Below are 26,265 nucleotides of genomic sequence, written 5' to 3'. Positions count from 1 at the left end.
AACGATTCATAAACACTTATTTCCACAACGATTTATAAGCACTTATTTCCACAACGATTCATAAGCACTTATTTCCAGAACGATTCATAAGCACTTCTTTCCACAACGATTCATAAACACTTATTTCAAACAAAAAAAAAACGCTGTAAGAAAATGTTATTTTGTAAGTCAGTCATATCATTGAGAAAATGGGGGAGCGCAAGACATCTTGAAATGAATTTTTTCCCTCCGAAAATAGAATAGTTTCAGTTCCTTAAAATATATTTTCGAAGTTGAAATGCTTTTATGTATTTTAGGAAGATGAAATTTCCATTTTATTCTCTTTGATTCATAAGAATCCGAAAAATTTCATACCGAGGCTGTAAACTTTCTAGAGAACGGGAAAGAAATCCCTTTTCTATTTGAAATCGAGGTTGTCTCCAAGCAACAACAAACTGGAAAATTCGTGAATCTGAATAATCTCGTTACGTCAAATTTGAATATACACTGTACTTCTTTTCCTTTTATCAAAAAAAAAAAAAACAGTGTCTTTTATCTCATGTAAATGGAAAATTCTCATGATAAAAGACCACTTTATTCTGTTGACATCCTATTTTGAGAATCAGTTTGTACTCCCGTGTATATTCTAAACTATCAAAACATTTTTAGAAATGCCAGTAGATTCGAAAGAATTTAAATGTGCGTTTAAATTAATTTCGTAGGTCAGATTATAAATATATTTGTGTTATAATCAGTGCTACTTAGAGCATTAATGTAAAAACTCACCATGGAAATCATACTGCGTGATTTACATAAATCTGGATAGTGGGTTAAAACTATCTTTTGAATCCGTATGTATAAATTTCATAGATATAATCAGTTTTCTGTCCCACTTATTATTGAGCTATGGGACTAAGTGGACGACATTCACGCTCATAGGATCCGTCTTATGAGCCAGCAAAAGAGGTAATATCTATTAAAAAGTATAATTTACGGCCGAGAATACAAGCATCGGCTGTTTCATCCCCTACTAGCGGGCGTGAATGAAATGGGGGCACCGGACATATTGACGACAATCTATATCTTATTACGGCATGATTGCTTTTACTGAAAATCAATGAAATTGGTAAAAATATAGAGATTGGTAAAATATAGAGAGTGGATAAAAATTCAATTCTAAATTCTATCATATATAAGACAAGATTATTGTGCGATTATCCACGTAAGCAAAATCGTACGATTACGGATTGATTGACTGTGGACGATGTTATGATCACAATTTTTATTCCAGATTCTTTATTGTATATATCAGGGAACAGCTGGCCCACGACAAAATGAAAAAACAAAAACCACTATTACATTTTTGATATTAAATTCCATATTTACGAAATTGTGGTTTAATGTAGAGAAACAATTACTTCTGATTTTACAAAAATAAATTGTATTTTCAACACAAAGACGCAAACACCTCTTTAAACGCACAAGTCACATGACTGATTTCAAAAACCTACTGTGGGAGTTACGGAAGTATTAGTAGCAGATTTTCTTGCGCAATTATCGAAGATCAGTGATGGTAATCTCGATGAGAGAAATATCCTACAAAAATTTTCCTTTTAAGATTATCAGAAAAATCCAAAACTAACGTGCTGCCGTCTATTAGTAAAATTATTCAGTCCACAATTCATTTCGCAAGGAAAAAAAAAACTAACTAAAAAGTTTTTGCACGAAATCCAGAAAAACAAATTCTCCAAAAGATCAAATTACTTTTTCGTTTGATAAACTTTAGATGTTTTATGAAGTAACAAACATTCTCTGGTGAGAGTCCTCCACAAACAGGAAACCATACTGGGTGCGACTTATATGCCGGAGGTCTCTCCCCTTGAATTCATGCGGCTTACATACCGGAGTTTTCTCCCTGGTGCGGACTGCTACACTGCGCCTAGTACATATATATATATGAAATATTTTTGTTGTTATTTTCACATAAATTAATAAATTTCCAGATACACCCATCCTCCGGGAACGCTTCAATATCCCTCTGAGACGGGAAGCGGGGGTGTGTCCTTCAATGTTTAATGTTGCACTTATTTCAGACATTCCTTTCTTATTCTCGTAATTTTCGAATTTTCGGATTCTAGGATTAGACTCACAACCATTAAAAAACTATCATTATATATTTCAATAAATCGATGTAATTTTCATAAATATACTGATTTAATATAGCATTTGCATCCGAACGTTGTTATTATTTTAAACAAACTCAAAAATTATTTTGAAATTTCGGATGATATTCTAGGTACTGTATGTACTTTTTCACTCCACAGGTACACCCAACAAACCTAGGCCATAGGGAGCAACTTGATACGGTTATTACTGAAACGCAAATTTCTGTGATACCCGAAAATTAAGCTTTTTGAACATGAGCATTTGATGAGTTGTGTCTGCAAGTGTTTCAACGGGATTAGTGTACGATGTTGGCTTTCCTACAGGCATAGGCGGCGATAGACTTGGAAGTCTGGGGGGGGGGACGCATGGCCATTATTGCTGGGGGGTGCAGGATGATGATGATATCAATTCTCATATATACATTAGTTTAGTCGACCCACGGCCGACTAGACTTGTTTAGTGGGCTATGGTCGACCCCACCTTTGATGTGGGGGAAGATGCTCCCCCATGCCCCCCGTATCTCCGTCCATGCATACAGGAAAAAGCTCCTGCCTTTAAGAGACATTTAGAAATATTTTCTATTCACTTGTTATTAATAAATCATTTATAATTTATAACTAATTTACAATTAATTCTCCCTTATATTCTGTGTGAACTTCTATACAACTCGACGATCCTTTTTAGGATTTTAATTATTGATTTTTTAAATCGAATTCTTCAATAACATGAAACTTTTTTTCCAAGAATCATCAAAATTTTACCATATTTCATGCAATTAAAATTCTTGAAATCATTTTAATGAGATATGTTTTCGTTGAAACATGTAACAGGACAGTGCTACGGGACATACGAAAAATTCAAGACGTTCGACTTGATAGTGTTTAGGAAAATTCTCTTTATCTGAAATAAAAACAGAGCATTTTAATAGAAAAACTTAGTGTAGATACTGTGGAGCCTCCATAACACACACACAGTCACTTTTGACGTCCGTGAAACAGGGCTTCTGTGCATTTCGCTATATACAGGGTGTCCCATAAATTCGTAAGTAGTTGAAAAGATTTATTAAAATTGAAGGAATAAGTGTATTTAAATGCTGTTTGCGAGAAAGTTATTTTCATGAACAGGGATCTTTTTCGGCACAGAAAAAAAAAAATTATTAAAAAATTTTTGTCGATAGAAAGGTGCTGCATGAAAAAAAATCAAGAGTGGTTGGATGCGAACCACTATTCAATCTATTTTGTGTCTGGAACATTCGATGAGCTTCAGGTAGCTTCATCAATAGCGATTTTCCCACCAATTTCAACACCACAATGAAAACCTTACGTAAGCTTCCGAAACAGAAATGCGAGAATGAGCTGTTAATCATACACCATACATTTGTCGGACTCTGATTTGGGTTCATTCAAGTATTACGTCAGCATCGATGGGGGGGGAAGGGGGTTTCCGATTTGCTGACTTTTGATGACAAGGAGGAGGGGGTTTGAAGGTTGCTTATATGTCATCAACCACGCTTTATGAAGATATGAAATATTCTTAATGACATCTTATTCGGTGCGCCAAAAACGAAAAAAAAAAAACCCTTTCGATAGTTATTGGGCACCTGAACTAGCATTATACTTATTAATAAGTCCCCCACAGGAGCCACTTTAATGATCTCTAAATGTTTCACGAATCCTTCAAGTGTTCTGAAAATGTTTCCGGGCCACTTAAGTGCTCTGGAACTGTGCTACGTATCACTCAAGTGATCCGTAATTATGCCGGGGATCACTTAAGTCATCTGGGAATGTTCCGGGGTAACTTGAGCGATGCAGAACCGCACCGGGGGGCCGCTTAAGTGCTCTAAAATTGTGCCACATTTCACTCAAGGATCTCTAAATGTGCAACGGATCGTTTAAGTGTTCTGGAACTGTGCCGCGGGTTACTTAAGTGATCTTTGAATGTGCCACGGGCCTACTTCAGGGATCTAAAAATGTGCCATGGGTCATTTAAGCGATCTGTAAATAAATATGCCGCTAAGTTCATTTTTACAAAATTAGGTTTGAGGAGGGTAGGCCGCATCAGATAACCCCCAGGGCCATATTTGGTTCGCGGGCCAAGGGTCTTTATGCGATTTATCATTATATGGCCTAGACGGTGGGTCGCAATGAATTCATTAAAGATAATTTTTGAGTTCATAGCATTCAAATAACATTGAAATTAACAGAAATTGATTATAATAACTTATAAAGGTATTTACTTCCGAAATTTCAATTAAAAAAAATATTTTTTTTGCATTAAAAACTAAATTTTTGATCGTCGGGCCCCCCCCCCCTCCCCGTGTACGTCTCTGACCCCAACAATATGCGTTAGGATTCAGAGGGGCAGAGCTGATGACAAAATTTTGCTGACAAGGGGGGGGGGGGGCAGGGGGTCAAAAATGGCTAAAAATTTGCTTGCGTAACACTTGAACGGCCCCCATATGGAAAAACTAAATCATACGTTTTCAGAAAAACATATCAATTCACCATCTAAAGACAAATAAATAAATGCCGGTGCAGTCGATAAAAAGTATTGCGTTTCTTAAAAGTAATGTCTTTTCTCCCAAATATTCTACCTTTTTGGAAATAAACGGGTACATGAAAAGATCATTTTTTTTAAAAAAGCATTTGTATGAACAAATGTAGAAAAGCACAATACGAGATTCGATCACTACGCTCTACATATTACAGTAATTGTACGACGTAGCGACATTCGAAGCACTATAGTTTTAAACCTATTCAGTTTCGTGCATGATAAATTTTCCGTATTCAATATAAGAAAGTTTCAACAGTATTAGAATAGAGCATATTGTAGAGAAAAGTATCGATTCTTTCAATGGGAAAATGCATTTTGTTAGTGTATAAACCTACATCGTACCGGTGTAAGAGTAATTATATCAGCCGATACATAGCTTATACCATGTCAAGTAACAACATTTAACATTAAAATCCTGTCACGTTCGACTTTGCGCTCAAGACGTGCGTTCACGAAAACGTTTCATCATTTTTGAGGGATGGAAGACACGTTTTTATTCTATTTTATTTTTTTTATCAATAGTCCTTTGTGCTTCGAAAGCGCTTCTAGCGCAGCTGAACCAAGTTTCCATGTTGAACTGCTTCAAAGAAATGAATAGCCTCGGAAAGCGTCTCATAACTCAATGTCACCGAGCATTACACCACTGTAAAATGTGTAGGTACGATCCGAGAAATTCCTTATAACTAGAATTCTGTATAGGGGGGGAAGTACAATGCCACACCATTAATCAAGGTGTCTGATTTAAAGAATAAAACTCAAAGTTGTGGGTTTCGCATGTTTTAGATGCGGTCCATGAATCTCATGTAACACGATTCAAACACTAAAGCATAATTTCTAGTTGTGAACCATCAAGAGTACTGGACAGGTCATTTAATAACACGTATAAACGTGTTTGAAAGATATTCTAACATTTATTTTGAAATACTTAAGAAAATTAAACCATTTTTGGATTCGTTCAGGTGTGTTATCATTTGTTTTTCTTAATATTAAGTGAAGAAAATTAAATGCTAGCTAAAAGGAAGAAATCTCATGTTTCTTTAAGAGGAATTTTTCAAAGGAAAAATACATTTGGGAGTCCAAAATCCCTTTTATTTCTCAAAAAGGGAATGAAAAGAACTTCCATTTTACGGTAAGAGAAGAAAAGAGTTTTCTAAAGAGCAAATCCTAACTCATCTGGGGAAAAAGAAAGTAAGAAATGCATTTTGAAAAAATGAAGAAAAAATAATTTTAAGGTTTCTCTCCTATGTTGAGACTTTCAAAGAGTAATTTTGACAATAACAACAAAAGATACCTCTCCTGCAAAAAGAAATGCTTCCGTTTATGTCTCTTTGAATGGTCGTATTTTTTTTAATTTTACTATTTTCCAGAAAAACGATATCTCTAATTTGGAAAAATATTATTAATAAATGTTCAATTGAAAGCTCCAAAACATTTATTTTGCAGCAAATGTTGACATCAGGAAGCTTTCCCAAACTTGTTGTTTGAGCATGGTTTCAATATAAATCATTCACAAAGTGGTAGTTCGCGAAAGACGTATTATCAAATCAACAGTTCATTAGGTGCTGCCACCAAAATATTAAACGAACCGTCCATAGCTGTTGTTATGATACTAACTGCCCAGGAGCTTCTGCCATCAAATATCAAACCCAGGGAGAAAAGCTGTTGTTATCATACTGACCGAAATAAGCTTTTGGAATAAAAATGTCCGTCAAAAGATGTTGTTGTCAAACCAACAGTTAAGAAGTTAATGTTATCAAACTGACAGTCTAAATCTGCTATCAATCCCACAATCAATACCTGCTATCAAACTGACGAAACTGACAGTCACAAATATTCAAACCCTCATTCAAACGCTGTAATCAAACTGATGAAACTCACAGTCGAAAGCAGTAATATAACTGATGAAACTCACAGTCGAAAGCAGTAATATAACTGATGAAACTCACAGTCATAAGCAGTTATATAATTGATGAAACCGACAGTTACAAGAAGTTATATAATTGATGAAACCGACAGACATAAGTTGTTACTAAGCCGATGAAAACTACAGTGATTATCTGTTATTAAGCTGATGCAATCTGTTGTCAAAAACTGTTATCAAACTCATAAAAACTACACTCAAAAGATGTTGCCAAGCTTGTGAACCTACAATCACAAGCAGTTATTTAACTGATAAAACCTGCAGTTAAAAACTGTTATCAAAGTGATGAAACCGGCAGTCGAAAGCTATTATCATGGTAGTATATAAAACTTACTGTCAAAAGTTGTTTGCAAGCTGATGAAACTGACCGCCGGAAGCGAAACCTAATCCAGTCAAAATCCGGTTAATGGCGTGTTTTAGACGCAAATGTCTGGTATATTAAGATACACAGATCTGGCTATAAATTTACGCCAGATCCGTGGTTATAAACAGAATCAGTAAAATGTGTAAATCAGTATTAAAAACAATTGAAAGAGCCGTTATCAAACCTACAATTGAACGCTTTTATCAAGCAGATGAAACTTGCAGTCAAAAGCAAAGCGTTTATCAAACTCAGTCAAAAACTGTTTCTCGATGACAAATACAACCATTTTGGTAATGAATTTTTTTCGTTATTCGGATGTGAATCCCATGTGTTTCTGTACATTTCTGTAAGAAATGCATCCTGCTACAACTGTCTATCACGCGTTTCGAAATCCCTTTCTTTTACTTTTCTGTGAGTATAATGGCTGTATAGTACCTGCATCTAGCAATTATCAGGATGTCCTTTAAGTGATAGAACGTCCTCATGAACCGTCCGTCGTAGAGAATATATGATTCCATCACAAAAATCTCTCAACAGCATAAAATGCGGAAAAACCATTTTATCAGCATTCAACGCCGTTCTTTCTCAAATATCTCTGTGAATATATCACTTAGAAACTTGGAATGTTTTTTGTTGACATCAGAAGAGACGGGGCAACGACTTTCTAATTGGAAGTTAGGGCACGGGGGACCGTTTAAAAATTTAGATTTTTTTTTATTTTGTTACACACGGTATTTTGCCTCTCAAAATTGGTACGGGGTAATTTTGAACGCCTGTTGAGCATTTTTTACATTGGATCATATCTCTACGAAGGACGGTTGATGAGATAAGGACCGAAATAGCACTTACAGAACACCCTGTATATGAAAAGCCTTTGATTATACTCGTCACTTTGATAATCCAATAGGCTTTATTTCGAATAATATCCGGTTAATGGCGTATTTCAGACGCAATTGTCTGATACATTAAGCTTCAAGGTTGTTCAACAAATGTACGTCTGATCTGTGTTATAAACAGAATCAGTAAAATGTAAGTGACATGGCATGTCAATTAGTAGTTTTAGGCATTTCGATCGAGATTAATAAAGAACATGAAAAGTCCATTTCAGAAAGTTTTCACCGAATTCAAAGTTGATGAATTGCAAAGAACCCGTGGGATGTTCAATTTCCATCACATATGGACTTGATTTGACTATCATGTTTCCGGAGGACTTATAACTTTTAACTAATGGTGATATTGCTTTAGAATAACGCGAAGACATTGAAATCACATTAAAATGAAACTACGGTTAAAGAGGGAACGTGTAATTCGCATAACGAGCAAAAGTTTTGAACAAATTTTGACTCGGTTAACGAGCGATGATTCGCTTTACGGGGGAAAAATTGATCTTTATTTATTTTCACTTTATCACGACTGAGCTGATGGCTTTTCGCTTTCGTTCACGCATGCACTGTGAAATCGTGGGTGACGTTATCCTCAGAATCTGTGGTCAGTGTGTCCCACTCGTAAAATGAATACAACTACGAGCGTGACTACTTGCAAAATTACATGTAGTAACTGTAACCACTCGTATGTATACTTCAAGTTATTTTATTATTATTATTAACAGGAGTCAACATTTATCGAAGCAATTGTGTTCCTGGGGAACGTCATGGGGCCGGAATTACATGAGACATTCCAGGCCAGGAGTTGAGTCCAACATGGCTAGGAGTTGACGGTAGACGAACTGATGGTTCTCCTTTGCACGAAATAGCAAGAGTTTATGGGCATTATCTCGTCTAAGGAAGAGAGAAGCGAGGAGAAGCCCCTCACATTTTTCAAATGTAGATTAAAGGAATGTAGAGAATGTGGAAATCTCAATGAAAACATTTGTAGGAAAAAAAACCAATCAAATAAAAAGGATGTGGACGTTACTCTCCGCTACCATAATAATTGGCTGTTGTGAAGATGGATTTTTTGAAAGAGAGAAAATTCAACTGTCTTTGCGCGGGGAATTGAACCCACGTTTTTTCATTATCCGGGTGAACGCCATAGACCACTAGACTACAAAGGCAACGGATCGCTCAATCTTTCCTTGGTTGTTAAAAACCTTCGTATGGTCACGGAGAGTGACGCCATCCTTTCATAAGTCGCCATCTGGTGGCAGCGTTGTTGTTGTGAGCTTGGCCTGAGTCTGGTCCGGCCGTCCATGTCCCCTTTCGAGCTCCAACGAAAGATTGAGAGATTCGTCGCCATTGTTGTCTAGGGCGTTCACCCGGAAAATAATAGAGCGTAGGTTCGATTCTCCGCAAATGCAGTTGAATTTTCTCTCTTTTCCAAAAATTCATCTTCGCAACCGCAAGTTGTTAAAAACCTTCATATTACTTCATCATAGACAATTAGTTTCGCATGCCTCTACTGTTCAACACAGGTTTATTCATTTTTTATTTTAGGTGACGTGGAAAAATATCATTCACAAAGAAATTAATATTACATAATATTTATAAAATTTCGTTTCTGTAAGAATTTCCATTCAATGAACTTTATTAATTTGTTTCTCAGACTCCCGATTTGGAAAAGTCAAGTTAGTCTAAAAGTCAAATGAAATTTGTTATACAGTTTCACGGAAACAAAATGAGATAAAAATAACTTCAACGTACCATATGGAATGAAGGAAAGAGAAATCTCCGAGATCCCGAATCAACATTAAGAATCTAATTAGCTCATGAATTATTCAGCAGTATTTCCTTTTTTGCGTGTTTTCTGTTCCAAGATCGTGTTTTTAAATTGAGAATTTCCACCTTCGATGCGCATAATATTCAAATAAATTACCTCTTTGCCGAGTATTGAATATTCATTCTATTCTCGTGATTATTATGTGTCTTGTGGTGATTTTTCTCGGTAGTTAAACAAAATGGCAACTCTATTTACGTATTTCGATGAAGTTCCCGGTTTTCAGAATTATATATTTAGAGGATTAAGATTAAAATTTACGATTATTGTAGCGAGGTGAATTTTAATGTTGTGTTTGTGTGTTTAAAATGGGAAATGAAATAATGCACGCTTTGTTTGAAAATTGTGCATGGTGTCACGTACATTTTTCATTGATAAATTTACATTCGGATTCACTGTTGAATTTCGAAGTATCTAAATTTTTTGCAAAAAGTTTTCAAAATGACATAAGGTTTCTTAGAATGTTGTAACGTTTTTGAAGGAATGCAAATATAAATGAAAAAAATACTTTTTATGTACCAGTGTTCTGCAAGCGCTGTTCCACGGACCTGCACCAGTCTATGGAAATAACTTGCCGGTCCACGAAAAAACATTTCGCTAAATTAATGTAACCACTGAGTAACTTCAGATTTGATTTTTTTTTTTAAATTTAGTGTATATATATATATAATTGTGTTTGTTTCTGTCTTCGCCGTCAGAGGTCAGCATCTTATTTCTCATATTTGTGTGCATTTTTTTTTCGGATTCGAAAATTATTTCCGCCTGTTGATATATTTTCACCCGTCCTTAACTAATTTCTCCTATTTAAGTGTTTCAGCCGATCCGCTAAGTACTATTTCTATTTATGAATTTTTTCCTATTCCGAAAATATTCCTGAATTTTTTACTGGTCAGTAAATTATTTCCAGATGTTTATGCATTTTTTTGCCTGTCCCCAAATTTTTTCTCTTATTTTTGAATTTTTTTTCACCAGTGTACAAAGTATTTATCTTGTTTACGTTTTTTTTCTCGGTCTGAAAATTATTTCTCATGCGTTTTTGTCTGGTCCGCAAACTTTTTCGCGCATTTTCATACCATAGCTTTACCTCGTGCGCAGAAAATGACCGTGGTGCGACAAAAAATGATCAAATGATCAAATGGCCATAGCTTTATATTATGTCAGTGACATGCCATATCTTTTCCATGAGGTAGGCTTTCTTCCATCTTTTCAGCAGTCATTAAAAAGGGTTTATAACACATTGAAAAATCAAATTTACAAAATATCGGAGCTAGTCATTACTAAAATGAAAGGCTTTTATAAGAAGGCGAGATATTTCGTCGATTCCGGGGAGAGGGTTAAAGATGGTTAAAGCCAGAAAAAGTAACTAAATAACTAAAGTATCTGCCCATAGAGATAATGGTTGCCATTCTTTAAATATGGATAGCTTGTCGATTACTCCCAACCACCTTATCTTCTCTTGAAGATGTCTATCGTGAGGAGAATTCACGACATCAGAAGGTGACTCATTCCATGAAAGTGGAATTGCAGCAACTGCAGGTCTTGCAGCCTCATAACGATAACTTACATGGAAAAAAATAAGTTTGGACAAGCCTTAGCTTACCTTAGGAATACGCGAGAAAAAAATTTCGACGGGGGAAAAAAGATAACACTATCCAAAATGCCCCGATAGTTATAAACGAATTTTTTCCCATGTTATGTCATTAGTCCACTCTGTTTTTTGGCAACGTGATAACAATGTCTGAATGATAACATTATCCGTAATTTCAATAAGCGGTATCGACTGTATTACATTATCTTGAACATTTTGATACCTCAAGTCTAAAGCTTTTAAAACACTTTTGGAGAACATGAAACCCCCAATGATAATCTCATAAAAGCTGTGTTTGAATACTTTTGCAATCTTTAGAAGTATTTAATGTCACAAATGTATCGATATGTCTTGAATGTTTTTTCAAATTGTCAGCCCAAAACTGTCAGGCCATGTCCATGGACATTATGTCCATGCAAATTCAATTAACAGAGGTGAAACGCTTTTCTCGAACAGCTAAATCATGCTTTTTGAACATCCGTTATGTTGTACACATTACAACGCCCGTACATAAAACCAGCTGGTGGGACTTGTGAGCAGATAACCCCAAGCAGTTACTACCTACTATCTTCACTAAAGATTAACTCACAACTCACTTCTGCAAGAACACCTTTCGGTCGAGTTTGTCGTCGTGTAAGAGGAATGTCTCTTCGCAACATAATAGGATTTACACCCGAATCTCTAAAGCTTTAATCAACAACGTTGCAGACAGTTTATACATATATACATGCATACAAACTGCTGAGTACACACGGGGAGAACGCCTCGAGCATTAAAACGTTTTCCGCGTCTATTGTGTTAATGGCGGAAGTGTCCCAATGATGTATTTTACAGTTCCGTGGGATGAGGGCGTTTACAGTGACCATTTTATCAAGTCGAAATACCAAAGGCGTTTGTTTAGTGTAAAATCGAGATTCTCTCTCTCTCTCTCTCGAGAAAGAAATGGTTGAACGAGCACTTTGCATTCATTTCAATGACTGCAACGGATCTTCGTGATTCCGAATCACTGGGAAGATTACGGAAGTATAGCATGACTATGGATGAAACGCGGCTATTCACTACCGTCTTCCGGATCGATTATCTATAAACATGGCCTTCATCAGCTTTATCTGAACGACTGTATTCGCATAATCTCTGCGAATTTAAGAGAATCGTGGAACTAAGTTTGAAACAGAAAGCTTTCAAATTGCTCAGAATCCGGAAAGTCCCAAAAATTGAACTGAAATAGCTGTTGAAGTAAAAAATGCCATTCGCTCTTCTCCGGGAAATCTTAACAAAGTAGAATATGTGCTCCACCGGCGCCCTCCGACGACGCTAACGTACCATATGAAGTTCACTAATAGAATCATTCATATAGGACAATTTAAAACCGACGAGTCGCCAGACATTATTGCGAAAAGATACACGCGCTCCTCCGAAACAAACAGTTGGACCGGCCGGGAAACGAACCCGGGTCTCCCACTTGGAAGGCGAGAATTCTGCCACTGAAGCACCGGTGCGCTGTGACGAAGCGAACGTAACACATGAAGCTCACTAATACCATCATTCATATAGGATAATTTAAAACCGACAATTCCCCAGACATTATTCCGAAAAGCTGCACGTGCTCCTCCGAAACAAACAGCTGCACCGGCCGGGAATCGAGCCCGGGTCTCCCACTAGGAAGGCGAGAATTCTGCCACTGAACCACCGGTGCGCTGTGATGGCGTTAACGTAACACATGAAGCTCACTAATACCATCATTCATATAGGATAATTTAAAACGGACAATTCCCCATACGTTGCCGCTGTGGTGGTCGAGTGGTTATAGTGCCGGACTCATGATGCGAGGATCCGGGTTCGAACCCCACAGTGGTGGTCGGCTGAAGTTGGTTTTCTGTGGTTCCCAACTTCAAGGCGCAAATGCGAGCCGATCTCCCCGTTAAAAAGTCTCGCCACAGAGAGCAACAGTCCTACAACGGTAAATCATTCAACCATAACACTTCACTCATAGTTAGAAAAACTGGGGGCAGATGACAGCACTACACATAACAAGCATTACACCGAAAACAAAACTTTACGTCAGGTTGCACTACACGTAAACGCACATTCCCGCATGTACCGATTCGTTAGGGGTTCGTTGGGGGGGTTCCGCGGGGGGGGGTGCATGTGTGGTGTAGCAGTAGTAGGTAGGGACTCCAAAAATGGCTCGGGGATCCATGATGTTCTTAAGTCAGCCACCTCGTTGGGCAATTTGCCTGTTGTGGCGTGGTATTTGTATTTGTTATTGCGAAAAGCTGCACGTGCCCCTCTTGGACAAACAGTTGCGCCGGCCGTGAATTCAAACCGGGTTTCCCACTTGGAAGGCGAGAATTCTGCCACTGAACCACCGGTGCGATATAATGGAGTTAACGTAACACATGAAGCTCACTAATACCATCATTCATATAGGATAATTTAAAAACCGACAATTCCCCAGACATTATTGCGAAAAGCTGCACGTGCTCCTCCGAAACAAACAGTTGCACCGGCCGGGAATCGAACCCGGGTCTCCCACTTGGACGGCGAGTATTCTGCCAATGAACCAGCAGTGATGGAGTTAACGTAACACATGAAGCTCACTAATAGCATCATTCATATGGGATAATTTAAAATCGACGATTCCCCAGACATTATTGCGAAAAGCTGCACGTGCTCCTCCGAAACAAACAGTTGCGATGGCCGGGAATCGGACACGGGTTTCCCACTTGGAAGGCGAGAATTTTGCCACTGAACCACCGGTGCGCTGCGATAGAGCTAACGTAACACATGAAGCTCATTATTACCATCATTCATATAGGATAATTTAAAAACCGACAATTCCCCAGACATTATTGCGAAAAGCTGCACGTGCTCCTCCTAAACAAACAGCTGCACCGGCCGTTAATCGAACCCGCGTCTCCCAATTGGAAGGCGAGTATTCTGCCACTGAACCACCGGTGTGCGGTGGTGGAGTTAACGTAACACATGAAGCTCACTAATACCATCATTCATATAGGATAATTTAAGAAGCACGATTCCCCAGACGTTATTGCGAAAAGCTACACGTGCTCCTCTGATACAAACTGTTGCACCGGCCGGGAATCGGACACGGGTTTCCCACTTGGAAGGCGAGAATTCTGCCACTGAAAAACCGGTGCGCGGTGGTGGAGCTAACGTAAAACATGAAGCTCACTAATAGCATCATTCATATGGGATAATTTAAAATCGGCGATTCCCCAGACATTATTGCGAAAAAATGTACGTGCTCCTCCGAAACAAACAGTTGCGCTGGCCGGGAATCGGACACGGGTTTCCCACTTGGAAGGCGATAATTCTGCCACTGAACCACCGGTGCGATATAATGGAGTTAACGTAACACATGAAGATCATTATTACCATCATTCATATAGGATAATTTAAAAACCGACAATTCCCCAGACACTATTGCGAAAAGCGGCACGTGCTCCTCCGAAACAAACAGTTGCACCGACCGGGAATCGAACCCGGGTCTCCGACATGGAAGGCGAGAATTCTGCCACTGAACCACGGGTGTGCTGTGATGGAGCTAACGTAACACATGAAGCTCATTAATACCATCATTCATATAGGATAATTTAAAAACGGACAATTCCCCAGACATTATTGAGAAAGGCTACACGTGCTCCTCTGAAACAAACAGTTGCGCTGGCCGTTAATCGAACCCGGGTTTCCCACTTGGAAAGCGAGAATTCTGCCACTGAAAAAACGGTGCGCGGTGGTGGAGCTAACGTAACACATGAAGCTCACTGATAGCATCATTCATATGGGATAATTTAAAATCGACCATTCCCCAGACATTATTGCGAAAAGCTACACGTGCTCCCCTGAAACAAATAGTTGCGCTGGCCGTTAATCGAACCCGGGTCTCCCACTTGGAAGGCGAGAATTCTGCCACTGAACCACCGGTGCGCTGCGGTAGAGCTAACGTAACACATGAAGCTCACTAATACCATCATTCATATAGGATTATTTAAAACGGACGATTCCCCAGACATTATTGAGAAAAGCTACACGTGCTCCTCTGAAACAAACAGTTGCGCTGGCCGTTAATCGAACCCGGGTCTCCCACTTGGAAGGCGAGAATTCTGCCACTGAACCACCGGTGCGCTGTGATAGAGCTAACGTAACACATGAAGCTCACTAATACCATCATTCATATAGGATAATTTAAAACGGGCAATTCCCCAGATATTATTGCGAAAAGCTGCACGTGCTCTTCCGAAACAAACAGTTGCACCGGCCAGGAATCGAACCCGGGTCTCCCACTTGGAAGGCGAGAATTCTGCCACTGAACCACCGGTGCGATATAATGGAGTTAACGTAACACATGAAGCTCATTATTACCATCATTCATATAGGATAATTTAAAAACCGACAATTCCCCAGACACTATTGCGAAAAGCGGCACGTGCTCCTCCGAAACAAACAGTTGCACCGACCGGGAATCGAACCCGGGTCTCCCACATGGAAGGCGAGAATTCTGCCACTGAACCACGGGTGTGCTGTGATGGAGCTAACGTAACACATGAAGCTCATTAATACCATCATTCATATAGGATAATTTAAAAACGGACAATTCCCCAGACATTATTGAGAAAGGCTACACGTGCTCCTCTGAAACAAACAGTTGCGCTGGCCGTTAATCGAACCCGGGTTTCCCACTTGGAAAGCGAGAATTCTGCCACTGAAAAAACGGTGCGCGGTGGTGGAGCTAACGTAACACATGAAGCTCACTGATAGCATCATTCATATGGGATAATTTAAAATCGACCATTCCCCAGACATTATTGCGAAAAGCTACACGTGCTCCCCTGAAACAAATAGTTGCGCTGGCCGTTAATCGAACCCGGGTCTCCCACTTGGAAGGCGAGAATTCTGCCACTGAACCACCGGTGCGCTGCGGTAGAGCTAACGTAACACATGAAGCTCACTAATACCATCATTCATATAGGATTATTTAAAACGGACGATTCCCCAGACATTATTGAGAAAAGCTACACGTGCTCCTCTGAAACAAACAGTTGCGCTGGCCGTTAATCGAACCCGGGTCTCCCACTTGGAAGGCGAGAATTCTGCCACTGAACCACCGGTGCGCTGTGATAGAGCTAACGTAACACATGAAGCTCACTAATACCATCATTCATATAGGATAATTTAAAACGGACGATTCCCCAGACATTATTGAGAAAGGCTACACGTGCTCCTCCGAAACAAACAGTTGCGCTGGCCGGGAATCGAACTCGTGTTTCCCAACTAGAAGGCGAGCATTCTGCCACTGAACCACCGGTACGCGGTGGTGGAGCTAACGTAACACATGAAGCTCATTAATACCATCTTTAATATTGGATAATTTAAAAACCGACAATTCCCCAGACATTATTGAGAAAAGCTACACGTGCTCCTCCTAAACAAACAGTTGCCCCGGCCGGGAATCGAACCCGCGCCTCCCAACTAGAAGGCGAGCATTCTGCCACTGAACCACCGGTGTGCGGAGGTGGAGTTAACGTAACACATGAAGCTCACTAATACCATCATTCATATAGGATAATTTAAAACGGACGATTTCCCAGACATTATTGCGAAAAGCTGCACGTGCTCCTCCTAAACAAAATGTTGCACCGACCGGGAATCGAACCCGGGTCTCCCGATTGGAAGGCTAGAATTCTGCCACTGAACCACCGGTGCGCTGCGATGGAGCTAACGTAACACATGAAGCTCATTAATACCATCTTTAATATAGGATAATTTAAAAACCGACAATTCCCCAGACATTATTGCGAAAAGCTGCACGTGCTCCTCCTAAACAAACAGCTGCACCGGCCGGGAATCGAACCCGGGTCTCCCACTTGGAAGGCGAGAATTCTGCCACTGAACCACCGGTACGATGCGATGGTGTTAACGTAACACATGAAGCTCATTAATACCATCATTCATATAGGATTATTTAAAAACCGGCAATTCCCCGGACACTATTGCGAAAAGCTGCACGTGCTCCTCCGAAACAAACAGTTGCACCGACCGGGAATCGAACCTGGGTCTCCCACTTGGAAAGCAAGAATTCTGCCACTGAACCACCGGTGCGCTGTGATAGACTTAACGTAACACATGAAGCTCACTAATAGCATCATTCATATGAGATAATTTAAAACCGACAATTCCCCAGATATTATTGCGAAAAGCTGCACGTGCTCTTCTGAAACAAACAGTTGCACCGGCCCGGAATCGAACCCGGGTCTCCCACTGTGAAGGCGAGAATTCTGCCACAGAACCACCGGTGCGCTGTGATAGAGCTAACTTAACACATGAAGCTCATTAATACCATCATTCATATAGAATAATTTAAAAACCAACAATTCCCCAGACATTATTGCGAAAAGCTGCACGTGCTCCTCCGAAACAAACAGTTGCACCGGCCGGGAATCGAACCCGGGTCTCGCACTTGGAAGGCGAGAATTCTGCCACTGAACCACCGGCGCGCGGTGGTGGAGTTAATGTAACACATGAAGCTCACTTTTAGCATCATTCATATGGGATAATTTAAAATCGACGATTCCCCAGACATTATTGCGAAAAAATGCACGTGCGCCTCCGAAACAAACAGTTGCCCCGGCCGGGAATCGAACCCGAGTCTCCCACTTGGAAGGCGAGAATTCTGCCACTGAACCACCGGTGCGCTGTGATAGACTTAACGTAACACATGAAGCTCACTAATAGCATCATTCATATGAGATAATTTAAAACCGACAATTCCCCAGATATTATTGCGAAAAGCTGCACGTGCTCTTCTGAAACAAACAGTTGCACCGGCCCGGAATCGAACCCGGGTCTCCCACTGTGAAGGCGAGAATTCTGCCACAGAACCACCGGTGCGCTGTGATAGAGCTAACTTAACACATGAAGCTCATTAATACCATCATTCATATAGAATAATTTAAAAACCAACAATTCCCCAGACATTATTGCGAAAAGCTGCACGTGCTCCTCCGAAACAAACAGTTGCACCGGCCGGGAATCGAACCCGGGTCTCGCACTTGGAAGGCGAGAATTCTGCCACTGAACCACCGGCGCGCGGTGGTGGAGTTAATGTAACACATGAAGCTCACTTTTAGCATCATTCATATGGGATAATTTAAAATCGACGATTCCCCAGACATTATTGCGAAAAAATGCACGTGCGCCTCCGAAACAAACAGTTGCCCCGGCCGGGAATCGAACCCGAGTCTCCCACTTGGAAGGCGAGAATTCTGCCACTGAACCACCGGTGCGCTGTGAGAGAGCTAACGTAACACATGAAGCTCATTAATACCATCATTCATATAGGATAATTTAAAAACCGACAATTCCCCAGACATTATTGCGAAAAGCTGCACGTGCTCCTCCGAAACAAACAGTTGCCCCGGCCGGGAATCGAACCCGAGTCTCCCACTTGGAAGGCGAGAATTCTGCCACTGAACCACCGATGCGATATAATGGAGTTAACGTAACACATGAAGATCATTATTACCATCATTCATATAGGATAATTTAAAAACCGACAATTCCCCAGACATTATTGCGAAAAGCTGCACCGGCCGGGAATCGAACCCGGGTCTCCCACTTGGAAGGCGAGAATTCTGCCACTGAACCACCGGTCTGCGGCGGTGGAGTTAACGTAACACATGAAGCTCATTATTACCATCATTCATATGGGATAATTTAAAACCGAAAATTCCCCAGACATTACTGAGAAAAGATGCAAGGTCTCGCACTAAACAAACAGTTGCACCGGCCGGGAATCGAACCCGGGTCTCCCACTTGGTAGGCGAGTTTTCTGCCACTCAACCACCGGCGGTATAGTTAACGTAACACATGAAGCTCACTAATAGCATCATTCATATGGGATAATTTAAAAACCGACAATTCCCCAGACATTATTGAATAAAGCTGCACGTGCTCCTCCTAAACAAACAGTTGCACCGGCCGGGAATCGAACCCGGGTCGCCCACTTGGAAGGCGAGAATTCTGCCACTGAACCACCGGCGCGATATAATAGAGTTAACGTAACACATGAAGCTCATTATTACCATCATTCATACAGGATAATTTAAAAACCAACAATTCCCCAGACATTATTGCGAAAAGCTGCACGTGCTCCTCCGAAACAAACAGTTGCACCGGCCGGGAATCGAACCCGGGTCTCGCACTTGGAAGGCGAGAATTCTGCCACTGAACCACCGGCGCGCGGTGGTGGAGCTAATGTAACACATGAAGCTCACTTTTAGCATCATTCATATGGGATAATTTAAAATCGACGATTCCCCAGACATTATTGCGAAAAAATGCACGTGCGCCTCCGAAACAAACAGTTGCACCGGCCGGGAATCGAACCCGGGTCTCCCACTTGGAAGGCGAGAATTCTGCCACTGAACCACCGGTGCGGTGTGATAGAGCTAACATAACACATGAAGCTCATTTATACCATCATTCATATAGGATAATTTAAAAACCGACAATTCCCCAGACACTATTGCGAAAAGCTGCACGTGCTCCTCCGAAACAAACAGTTGCCCCGGCCGGGAATCGAACCCGAGTCACCCACTTGGAAGGCGAGAATTCTGCCACTGAACCACCGATGCGATATAATGGAGTTAACGTAACACATGAAGCTCATTATTACCATCATTCATATAGGATAATTTAAAAACCGACAATTCCCCAGACATTATTGCGAAAAGCTGCACGTGCTCCTCTGAAACAAACAGTTGCGCTGGCCGGGAATCGAACCCGAGTCACCCACTTGGAAGGCGAGAATTCTGCCACTGAACCACCGATGCGATATAATGGAGTTAACGTAACACATGAAGCTCACTAATACCATCATTCATATAGGATAATTTAAAACTGACGATTCCCCAGACATTATTGAGAAAGGCTACACGTGCTCCTCTGAAACAAACAGTTGCGCTGGCCGGGAATTGAACCAGTGTTTCCCACTTGGAAGGCGAGAATTCTGCCGGTGCCCTGTGATAGAGCTTACGTAACTCATGAAGCTCATTAATACCATCCTTCATATAGGATAATTTAAAAACCGACAATTTCCCAGACATTATTGCGAAAAGCTGCACGTGCTCCTCCTAAACAAACAGTTACACCGACCGGGAGTCGAACCCGGGTCTCCCACATGGAAGGCGAGAATTCTGCCACTGAACCACCGGTGCGCTGGGACGCAGTTAACGTAACACATGAAGCTCACTAATACCATCATTCATATAGGATAATTTAAAACGGACGATTCCCCAGACATTATTGCGAAAAGCTACACGTGCTCCTCTGAAACAAACAGTTGCGCTGGCCGTTAATCGAACCCGGGTTTCCCACTTGGAAAGCGAGAATTCTGCCACTGAAACAACGGTGCACGTTGGTGGAGCTAACGTAACACATGAAGCTCACTAATAGCATCATTCATATGGGATAATTCGAAACCGAAAATTCCCCAGACATTATTGAGAAAAGATGCAAGTGCTCGCCTTAAACAAACAGTTGCACCGGCCGGGAATCGAAACCGCGTCTCCCAATTGAAAGGCGAGTATTCTGCCACTGAACCAACGGCCTGCGGTGGTGGAGTTAACGTAACACATGAAGCTCACTAATAGCATTATTCATATAGGATAACTTAAAACGGACGATTCCCCAGACATTATTGAGAAAAGCTGCACGTGCTCCTCCTAAACAAACAGTTGCACCGGCCGGGAATCGAACCCGGGTCTCCCACTTGGAAGGCGAGAATTCTGCCACTGAACCACCGGTCCTCGGCGGTGGAGTTAACGTAACACATGAAGCTCACTAATACCATCATTCATATAGGAATATCTGAAACGGACGATTCCCCAGACATTATTGCGAAAAGCTGCACGTGCTCCTCCTAAACAAACAGTTGCACCGACCGGGAATCGAACCTGAGTCTCCCACTTGGAAGGCGAGAATTCTGCCACAGAACCACCGGTGCGCTGCGATGGAGCTAACGTAACACATGAAGCTCATTATCACCATCATTCATATAGGATAATTTAAAAACAGACAATTCCCCAGACATTATTGCGAAAAACTGCAAGTGCTCACCCGAAACAGACAGTTGCACCGGACGGGAATCGAACCCGGGTCTCCCACTTGGAAGGCGAGAATTCTGCCACTGAACCACCGGTGCGCTGCGATGGAGCTAACGTAACACGGTGCGTGAGCTAACGTAACACATGAAGCTCACTAATAGCATCATTCATATGGGATAATTCAAAACGGACGATTCCCCAGACATTATTGCGAAAAGCTACACGTGCTCCTCTGAAACAAACAGTTGCGCTGGCGGGGAATCGAACCCGGGTTTCCCACTTGGAAGGCGAGAATTCTGCCACTGAACCACCGGTGTGCTGTGATGGAGTTAACGTAACACATGAAGCTCACTAATACCATCATTGATATAGGATAATTTAAATCCGACGATTCCCCAGACATTATTGCGAAAAGATACACGTGCTCCTCCGAAACAAACAGCTGCACCGGCCGGGAATCGAACCCGGGTCTTCCCACTTGGATGGCGAGAATTCTGCCACTGAACCACCGGTGCGCGGTGGTGGAGCTAACGTAACACATGAAGCTCATTATTACCATCATTCATATAGGATAATTTAAAAACCGACAATTCCCCAGACATTACTGCGAAAAGCTGCACGTGCTCCTCCGAAACAAACAGTTGCATCGGCCAGGAATCGAAACCGGGTCTCCCACTTGGATGGCGAGAATTCTGCCACTGAACTACCGGTGCGCGGTGGTGGAGCTAACGTAACACATGAAGCTCATTATTACCATCATTCATATAGGATAATTTAAAAACCGACAATTCCCCAGACATTATTGCGAAAAGCTGCACGTGCTCCTCCGAAACAAACAGTTGCACCGGCCCGGAATCGAACCCGGGTCTCCCACTTGGAAGGCGAGAATTTCGCCACTGAACCACCGGTGCGCTGTGATAGCGCTAACGTAACACATGAAGCTCATTAATACCATCATACATATAGAATAATTTAAAAACCGACAATTCCCCAGACATTATTGCGAAAAGCTGCACGTGCTCCTCCGAAACAAACAGTTGCACCGGCCGGGAATCGAACCCGGGTCTCCCACTGTGAAGGCGAGAATTCTGCCACAGAACCACCGGTGCGCTGTGATTGAGCTAACTTAACACATGAAGCTCATTAATACCATCATTCATATAGAATAATTTAAAAACCAACAATTCCCCAGACATTATTGCGAAAAGTTGCACGTGCGCCTTCGAAACAAACAGTTGCACCGGCCGGGAATCGAACCCGAGTCTCCCACTTGGAAGGCGAGAATTCTGCCACTGAACCACCGGTGCGATATAATGGAGTTAACGTAACACATGAAGCTCATTATTACCATCATTCATATAGGATAATTCAAAAACCGACAATTCCCCAGACATTATTGCGAAAAGCTGCACGTGCTCCTCTGAAACAAACAGTTGCGCTGGCCGGGAATCGAACCCGTGTTTCCCACTTGGAAGGCGAGAATTCTGCCACTGAACCACCGGTCTGCGGCGGTGGAGTTAACGTAACACATGAAGCTCATTATTACCATCATTCATATGGGATAATTTAAAACCGAGAATTCCCCAGACATTATTGAGAAAAGATGCAAGGTCTCGCACTAAACAAACAGTTGCACCGGCCGGGAATCGAACCCGGGTCTCCCACTTGGTAGGCGAGTTTTCTGCCACTCAACCACCGGCGGTAGAGTTAACGTAACACATGAAGCTCACTAATAGCATCATTCATATGGGATAATTCAAAAACCGACAATCCCCTAGACATTATTGCGAAAAGCTGCACGTGTTCCTCCGAAACAAGCAGATGCACCGGCCGGGAATCGAACCCGGGTCTCCCACTTGGAAGGCGAGAATTCTGCCACTGAACCACCGGTGCACTGTAATAGAGCCAACGTAACACATGAAGTTCATTAATACCATCATTCATATAGGATAATTTAGAAACCGACAATTCCCTAGACATTATTGCGAAATGCTGCACGTGCTCCTCCGAAACAAGCAGTTGCACCAGCGGGAATCGAACCCGGGTCTCCCACTTGGAAGGCGAGAATTCTGCCACTGAACCACCGGTGCGATATAATGGAGTTAACGTAACACATGAAGCTCATTATTACCATCATTCATATAGGATAATTCAAAAACCGACAATTCCCCAGACATTATTGCGAAAAGCTGCACGTGCTCCTCTGAAACAAACAGTTGCGCTGGCCGGGAATCGAACCCGTGTTTCCCACTTGGAAGGCGAGAATTCTGCCACTGAACCACCGGTCTGCGGCGGTGGAGTTAACGTAACACATGAAGCTCATTATTACCATCATTCATATGGGATAATTTAAAACCGAGAATTCCCCAGACATTATTGAGAAAAGATGCAAGGTCTCGCACTAAACAAACAGTTGCACCGGCCGGGAATCGAACCCGGGTCTCCCACTTGGTAGGCGAGTTTTCTGCCACTCAACCACCGGCGGTAGAGTTAACGTAACACATGAAGCTCACTAATAGCATCATTCATATGGGATAATTCAAAAACCGACAATCCCCTAGACATTATTGCGAAAAGCTGCACGTGTTCCTCCGAAACAAGCAGATGCACCGGCCGGGAATCGAACCCGGGTCTCCCACTTGGAAGGCGAGAATTCTGCCACTGAACCACCGGTGCACTGTAATAGAGCCAACGTAACACATGAAGTTCATTAATACCATCATTCATATAGGATAATTTAGAAACCGACAATTCCCTAGACATTATTGCGAAATGCTGCACGTGCTCCTCCGAAACAAGCAGTTGCACCAGCGGGAATCGAACCCGGGTCTCCCACTTGGAAGGCGAGAATTCTGCCACTGAACCACCGGTGCGCGGTGGCGGAGCTAACGTAACACATCAAGCTCACTAATAGCATCATTCATATGGGATAATTTAAAATCGACGATTCCCCAGACATTATTGCGAAAAAATGCACGTGCTCCTCCGAAACAAACAGTTGCCCCGGCCGGGAATCGAACCCGAGTCTCCCACTTCGAAGGCGAGAATTCTGCCACTGAACCACCGGTGCGATGTAATGGAGTTAACGTAACACATGAAGCTCATTATTACCATCATTCATATAGGATAATTTAAAAACCGACAATTCCCCAGACATTATTGAATAAAGCTGCACGTGCTCCTCCTAAACAAACAGTTGCACCGGCCGGGAATCGAACCCGGGTCTCCAACTTGGAAGGCGAGGATTCTGCCACTGAACCACCGGTGCGATATAATAGAGTTAACGTAACACATGAAGCTCATTATTACCATCATTCATACAGGATAATTTAAAAACCGACAATTCCCCAGACATTATTGCGAAAAGCTGCACGTGCTCCTCCGAAACAAACAGTTGCCCCGGCCGGGAATCGAACCCGCGTCTCCCAATTGGAAGGCGAGTATTCTGCCACTGAACCACCGGTGTGCGGTGGTGGAGTTAACGTAACACATGAAGCTCACTAATACCATCATTCATATAGGATAATTTAAAACTGACGATTCCCCAGACATTATTGAGAAAGGCTACACGTGCTCCTCTGAAACAAACAGTTGCGCTGGCCGGGAATTGAACCAGTGTTTCCCACTTGGAAGGCGAGAATTCTGCCTCTGAAAAACCGGTACGTGGTGGTGGAGCTAACGTAACACATGAAGCTCACTAATAGCATCATTCATATGGGATAATTTAAAACCGACAATTCCCCAGACATTATTGAGAAAAGCTGCACGTGCTCCTCCTAAACAAACAGTTGCACCGGCTGGGAATCCAAACCGGGTTTCCCACTTGGAAGGCGAGAATTCTGCCGGTGCCCTGTGATAGAGCTTACGTAACTCATGAAGCTCATTAATACCATCATTCATATAGGATAATTTAAAAACCGACAATTTCCCAGACATTATTGCGAAAAGCTGCACGTGCTCCTCCTAAACAAACAGTTACTCCGACCGGGAGTCGAACCCGGGTCTCCCACATGGAAGGCGAGAATTCTGCCACTGAACCACCGGTCTGCGTTGGTGGAGTTAACGTAACACATGAAGCTCATTAATACCATCATTCATATAGGATTAGTTAAAAACCGGCAATTCCCCGGACATTATTGAGAAAAGCTGCACATGCTCCTCCTAAACAAACAGTTGCACCGGCCGGGAATCGAACCCGAGTCTCCCACTTGGAAGGCGAGAATTCTGCCACTGAACCACCGGTGCGCTGTGATGGAGTTAACGTAACACATGAAGCTCACTAATAGCATCATTCATATGGGATAATTTAAAAACCGACAATCCCCTAGACATTATTGCGAAAAGCTGCACGTGTTCCTCCGAAACAAGCAGATGCACCGGCCGGGAATCGAACCCGGGTCTCCCACTTGGAAGGCGAGAATTCTGCCACTGAACCACCGGTGCACTGTAATAGAGCCAACGTAACACATGAAGTTCATTAATACCATCATTCATATAGGATAATTTAGAAACCGACAATTCCCTAGACATTATTGCGAAATGCTGCACGTGCTCCTCCGAAACAAGCAGTTGCACCAGCGGGAATCGAACCCGGGTCCCCAACTTGGAAGGCGAGGATTCTGCCACTGAACCACCGGTGCGATATAATAGAGTTAACGTAACACATGAAGCTCATTATTACCATCATTCATACAGGATAATTTAAAAACCGACAATTCCCCAGACATTATTGCGAAAAGCTGCACGTGCTCCTCCGAAACAAACAGTTGCCCCGGCCGGGAATCGAACCCGAGTCTCCCACTTGGAAGGCGAGAATTCTGCCACTGAACCACCGGTGCGATGTAATGGAGTTAACGTA

At 41.9% G+C, this 26,265-nt stretch overlaps 29 non-coding genes across 29 annotated transcripts; all 29 read right to left on the bottom strand.

Annotated features, from left to right (window-relative positions):
* Window positions 1-12,908: 12,908 nt before the first annotated feature.
* On the bottom strand, window positions 12,909-12,979 carry TRNAG-UCC (transfer RNA glycine (anticodon UCC)). Its single transcript has one exon. It is a non-coding gene; the product is annotated as a tRNA-Gly (tRNA).
* A 2,575-nt stretch (window positions 12,980-15,554) lies between these two features.
* Window positions 15,555-15,625, bottom strand: TRNAG-UCC (transfer RNA glycine (anticodon UCC)). The gene has a single exon. It is a non-coding gene; the product is annotated as a tRNA-Gly (tRNA).
* Window positions 15,626-16,936: 1,311 nt separating this feature from the next.
* TRNAG-UCC (transfer RNA glycine (anticodon UCC)) lies at window positions 16,937-17,007 on the bottom strand. The gene has a single exon. It is a non-coding gene; the product is annotated as a tRNA-Gly (tRNA).
* Window positions 17,008-17,134: 127 nt separating this feature from the next.
* TRNAG-UCC (transfer RNA glycine (anticodon UCC)) lies at window positions 17,135-17,205 on the bottom strand. Its single transcript has one exon. It is a non-coding gene; the product is annotated as a tRNA-Gly (tRNA).
* Window positions 17,206-17,332: 127 nt separating this feature from the next.
* TRNAG-UCC (transfer RNA glycine (anticodon UCC)) lies at window positions 17,333-17,403 on the bottom strand. Its single transcript has one exon. It is a non-coding gene; the product is annotated as a tRNA-Gly (tRNA).
* Window positions 17,404-17,727: 324 nt separating this feature from the next.
* TRNAG-UCC (transfer RNA glycine (anticodon UCC)) lies at window positions 17,728-17,798 on the bottom strand. The gene has a single exon. It is a non-coding gene; the product is annotated as a tRNA-Gly (tRNA).
* Window positions 17,799-17,924: 126 nt separating this feature from the next.
* TRNAG-UCC (transfer RNA glycine (anticodon UCC)) lies at window positions 17,925-17,995 on the bottom strand. Its single transcript has one exon. It is a non-coding gene; the product is annotated as a tRNA-Gly (tRNA).
* Window positions 17,996-18,319: 324 nt separating this feature from the next.
* Window positions 18,320-18,390, bottom strand: TRNAG-UCC (transfer RNA glycine (anticodon UCC)). Its single transcript has one exon. It is a non-coding gene; the product is annotated as a tRNA-Gly (tRNA).
* Window positions 18,391-18,516: 126 nt separating this feature from the next.
* On the bottom strand, window positions 18,517-18,587 carry TRNAG-UCC (transfer RNA glycine (anticodon UCC)). Its single transcript has one exon. It is a non-coding gene; the product is annotated as a tRNA-Gly (tRNA).
* Window positions 18,588-18,714: 127 nt separating this feature from the next.
* On the bottom strand, window positions 18,715-18,785 carry TRNAG-UCC (transfer RNA glycine (anticodon UCC)). Its single transcript has one exon. It is a non-coding gene; the product is annotated as a tRNA-Gly (tRNA).
* A 100-nt stretch (window positions 18,786-18,885) lies between these two features.
* TRNAG-UCC (transfer RNA glycine (anticodon UCC)) lies at window positions 18,886-18,958 on the bottom strand. Its single transcript has one exon. It is a non-coding gene; the product is annotated as a tRNA-Gly (tRNA).
* A 315-nt stretch (window positions 18,959-19,273) lies between these two features.
* TRNAG-UCC (transfer RNA glycine (anticodon UCC)) lies at window positions 19,274-19,344 on the bottom strand. Its single transcript has one exon. It is a non-coding gene; the product is annotated as a tRNA-Gly (tRNA).
* A 127-nt stretch (window positions 19,345-19,471) lies between these two features.
* On the bottom strand, window positions 19,472-19,542 carry TRNAG-UCC (transfer RNA glycine (anticodon UCC)). Its single transcript has one exon. It is a non-coding gene; the product is annotated as a tRNA-Gly (tRNA).
* A 126-nt stretch (window positions 19,543-19,668) lies between these two features.
* Window positions 19,669-19,739, bottom strand: TRNAG-UCC (transfer RNA glycine (anticodon UCC)). The gene has a single exon. It is a non-coding gene; the product is annotated as a tRNA-Gly (tRNA).
* Window positions 19,740-19,866: 127 nt separating this feature from the next.
* TRNAG-UCC (transfer RNA glycine (anticodon UCC)) lies at window positions 19,867-19,937 on the bottom strand. The gene has a single exon. It is a non-coding gene; the product is annotated as a tRNA-Gly (tRNA).
* Window positions 19,938-20,448: 511 nt separating this feature from the next.
* Window positions 20,449-20,519, bottom strand: TRNAG-UCC (transfer RNA glycine (anticodon UCC)). The gene has a single exon. It is a non-coding gene; the product is annotated as a tRNA-Gly (tRNA).
* Window positions 20,520-21,039: 520 nt separating this feature from the next.
* Window positions 21,040-21,110, bottom strand: TRNAG-UCC (transfer RNA glycine (anticodon UCC)). Its single transcript has one exon. It is a non-coding gene; the product is annotated as a tRNA-Gly (tRNA).
* A 324-nt stretch (window positions 21,111-21,434) lies between these two features.
* TRNAG-UCC (transfer RNA glycine (anticodon UCC)) lies at window positions 21,435-21,505 on the bottom strand. Its single transcript has one exon. It is a non-coding gene; the product is annotated as a tRNA-Gly (tRNA).
* A 345-nt stretch (window positions 21,506-21,850) lies between these two features.
* TRNAG-UCC (transfer RNA glycine (anticodon UCC)) lies at window positions 21,851-21,922 on the bottom strand. Its single transcript has one exon. It is a non-coding gene; the product is annotated as a tRNA-Gly (tRNA).
* A 721-nt stretch (window positions 21,923-22,643) lies between these two features.
* On the bottom strand, window positions 22,644-22,714 carry TRNAG-UCC (transfer RNA glycine (anticodon UCC)). Its single transcript has one exon. It is a non-coding gene; the product is annotated as a tRNA-Gly (tRNA).
* A 515-nt stretch (window positions 22,715-23,229) lies between these two features.
* Window positions 23,230-23,300, bottom strand: TRNAG-UCC (transfer RNA glycine (anticodon UCC)). Its single transcript has one exon. It is a non-coding gene; the product is annotated as a tRNA-Gly (tRNA).
* A 127-nt stretch (window positions 23,301-23,427) lies between these two features.
* TRNAG-UCC (transfer RNA glycine (anticodon UCC)) lies at window positions 23,428-23,497 on the bottom strand. The gene has a single exon. It is a non-coding gene; the product is annotated as a tRNA-Gly (tRNA).
* Window positions 23,498-24,012: 515 nt separating this feature from the next.
* Window positions 24,013-24,083, bottom strand: TRNAG-UCC (transfer RNA glycine (anticodon UCC)). The gene has a single exon. It is a non-coding gene; the product is annotated as a tRNA-Gly (tRNA).
* Window positions 24,084-24,210: 127 nt separating this feature from the next.
* TRNAG-UCC (transfer RNA glycine (anticodon UCC)) lies at window positions 24,211-24,280 on the bottom strand. Its single transcript has one exon. It is a non-coding gene; the product is annotated as a tRNA-Gly (tRNA).
* Window positions 24,281-24,406: 126 nt separating this feature from the next.
* On the bottom strand, window positions 24,407-24,477 carry TRNAR-UCG (transfer RNA arginine (anticodon UCG)). The gene has a single exon. It is a non-coding gene; the product is annotated as a tRNA-Arg (tRNA).
* Window positions 24,478-24,604: 127 nt separating this feature from the next.
* TRNAG-UCC (transfer RNA glycine (anticodon UCC)) lies at window positions 24,605-24,675 on the bottom strand. The gene has a single exon. It is a non-coding gene; the product is annotated as a tRNA-Gly (tRNA).
* A 906-nt stretch (window positions 24,676-25,581) lies between these two features.
* Window positions 25,582-25,652, bottom strand: TRNAG-UCC (transfer RNA glycine (anticodon UCC)). The gene has a single exon. It is a non-coding gene; the product is annotated as a tRNA-Gly (tRNA).
* Window positions 25,653-25,779: 127 nt separating this feature from the next.
* Window positions 25,780-25,850, bottom strand: TRNAG-UCC (transfer RNA glycine (anticodon UCC)). The gene has a single exon. It is a non-coding gene; the product is annotated as a tRNA-Gly (tRNA).
* Window positions 25,851-26,174: 324 nt separating this feature from the next.
* Window positions 26,175-26,245, bottom strand: TRNAG-UCC (transfer RNA glycine (anticodon UCC)). Its single transcript has one exon. It is a non-coding gene; the product is annotated as a tRNA-Gly (tRNA).
* Between the last annotated feature and the right edge of the window lie 20 nt (window positions 26,246-26,265).

The sequence above is a fragment of the Pholcus phalangioides genome, unplaced genomic scaffold (assembly GCF_987345545.1).
Source record: "Pholcus phalangioides strain wild (caught in Gottingen) unplaced genomic scaffold, Ppha-v1.0 ptg000022l_1, whole genome shotgun sequence".
NCBI classification, from domain to species: domain Eukaryota; kingdom Metazoa; phylum Arthropoda; class Arachnida; order Araneae; family Pholcidae; genus Pholcus; species Pholcus phalangioides.
The sequence above is the reverse complement of the archived record's forward strand: the minus strand, read 5'-3'. Positions and strand labels throughout refer to the sequence as shown.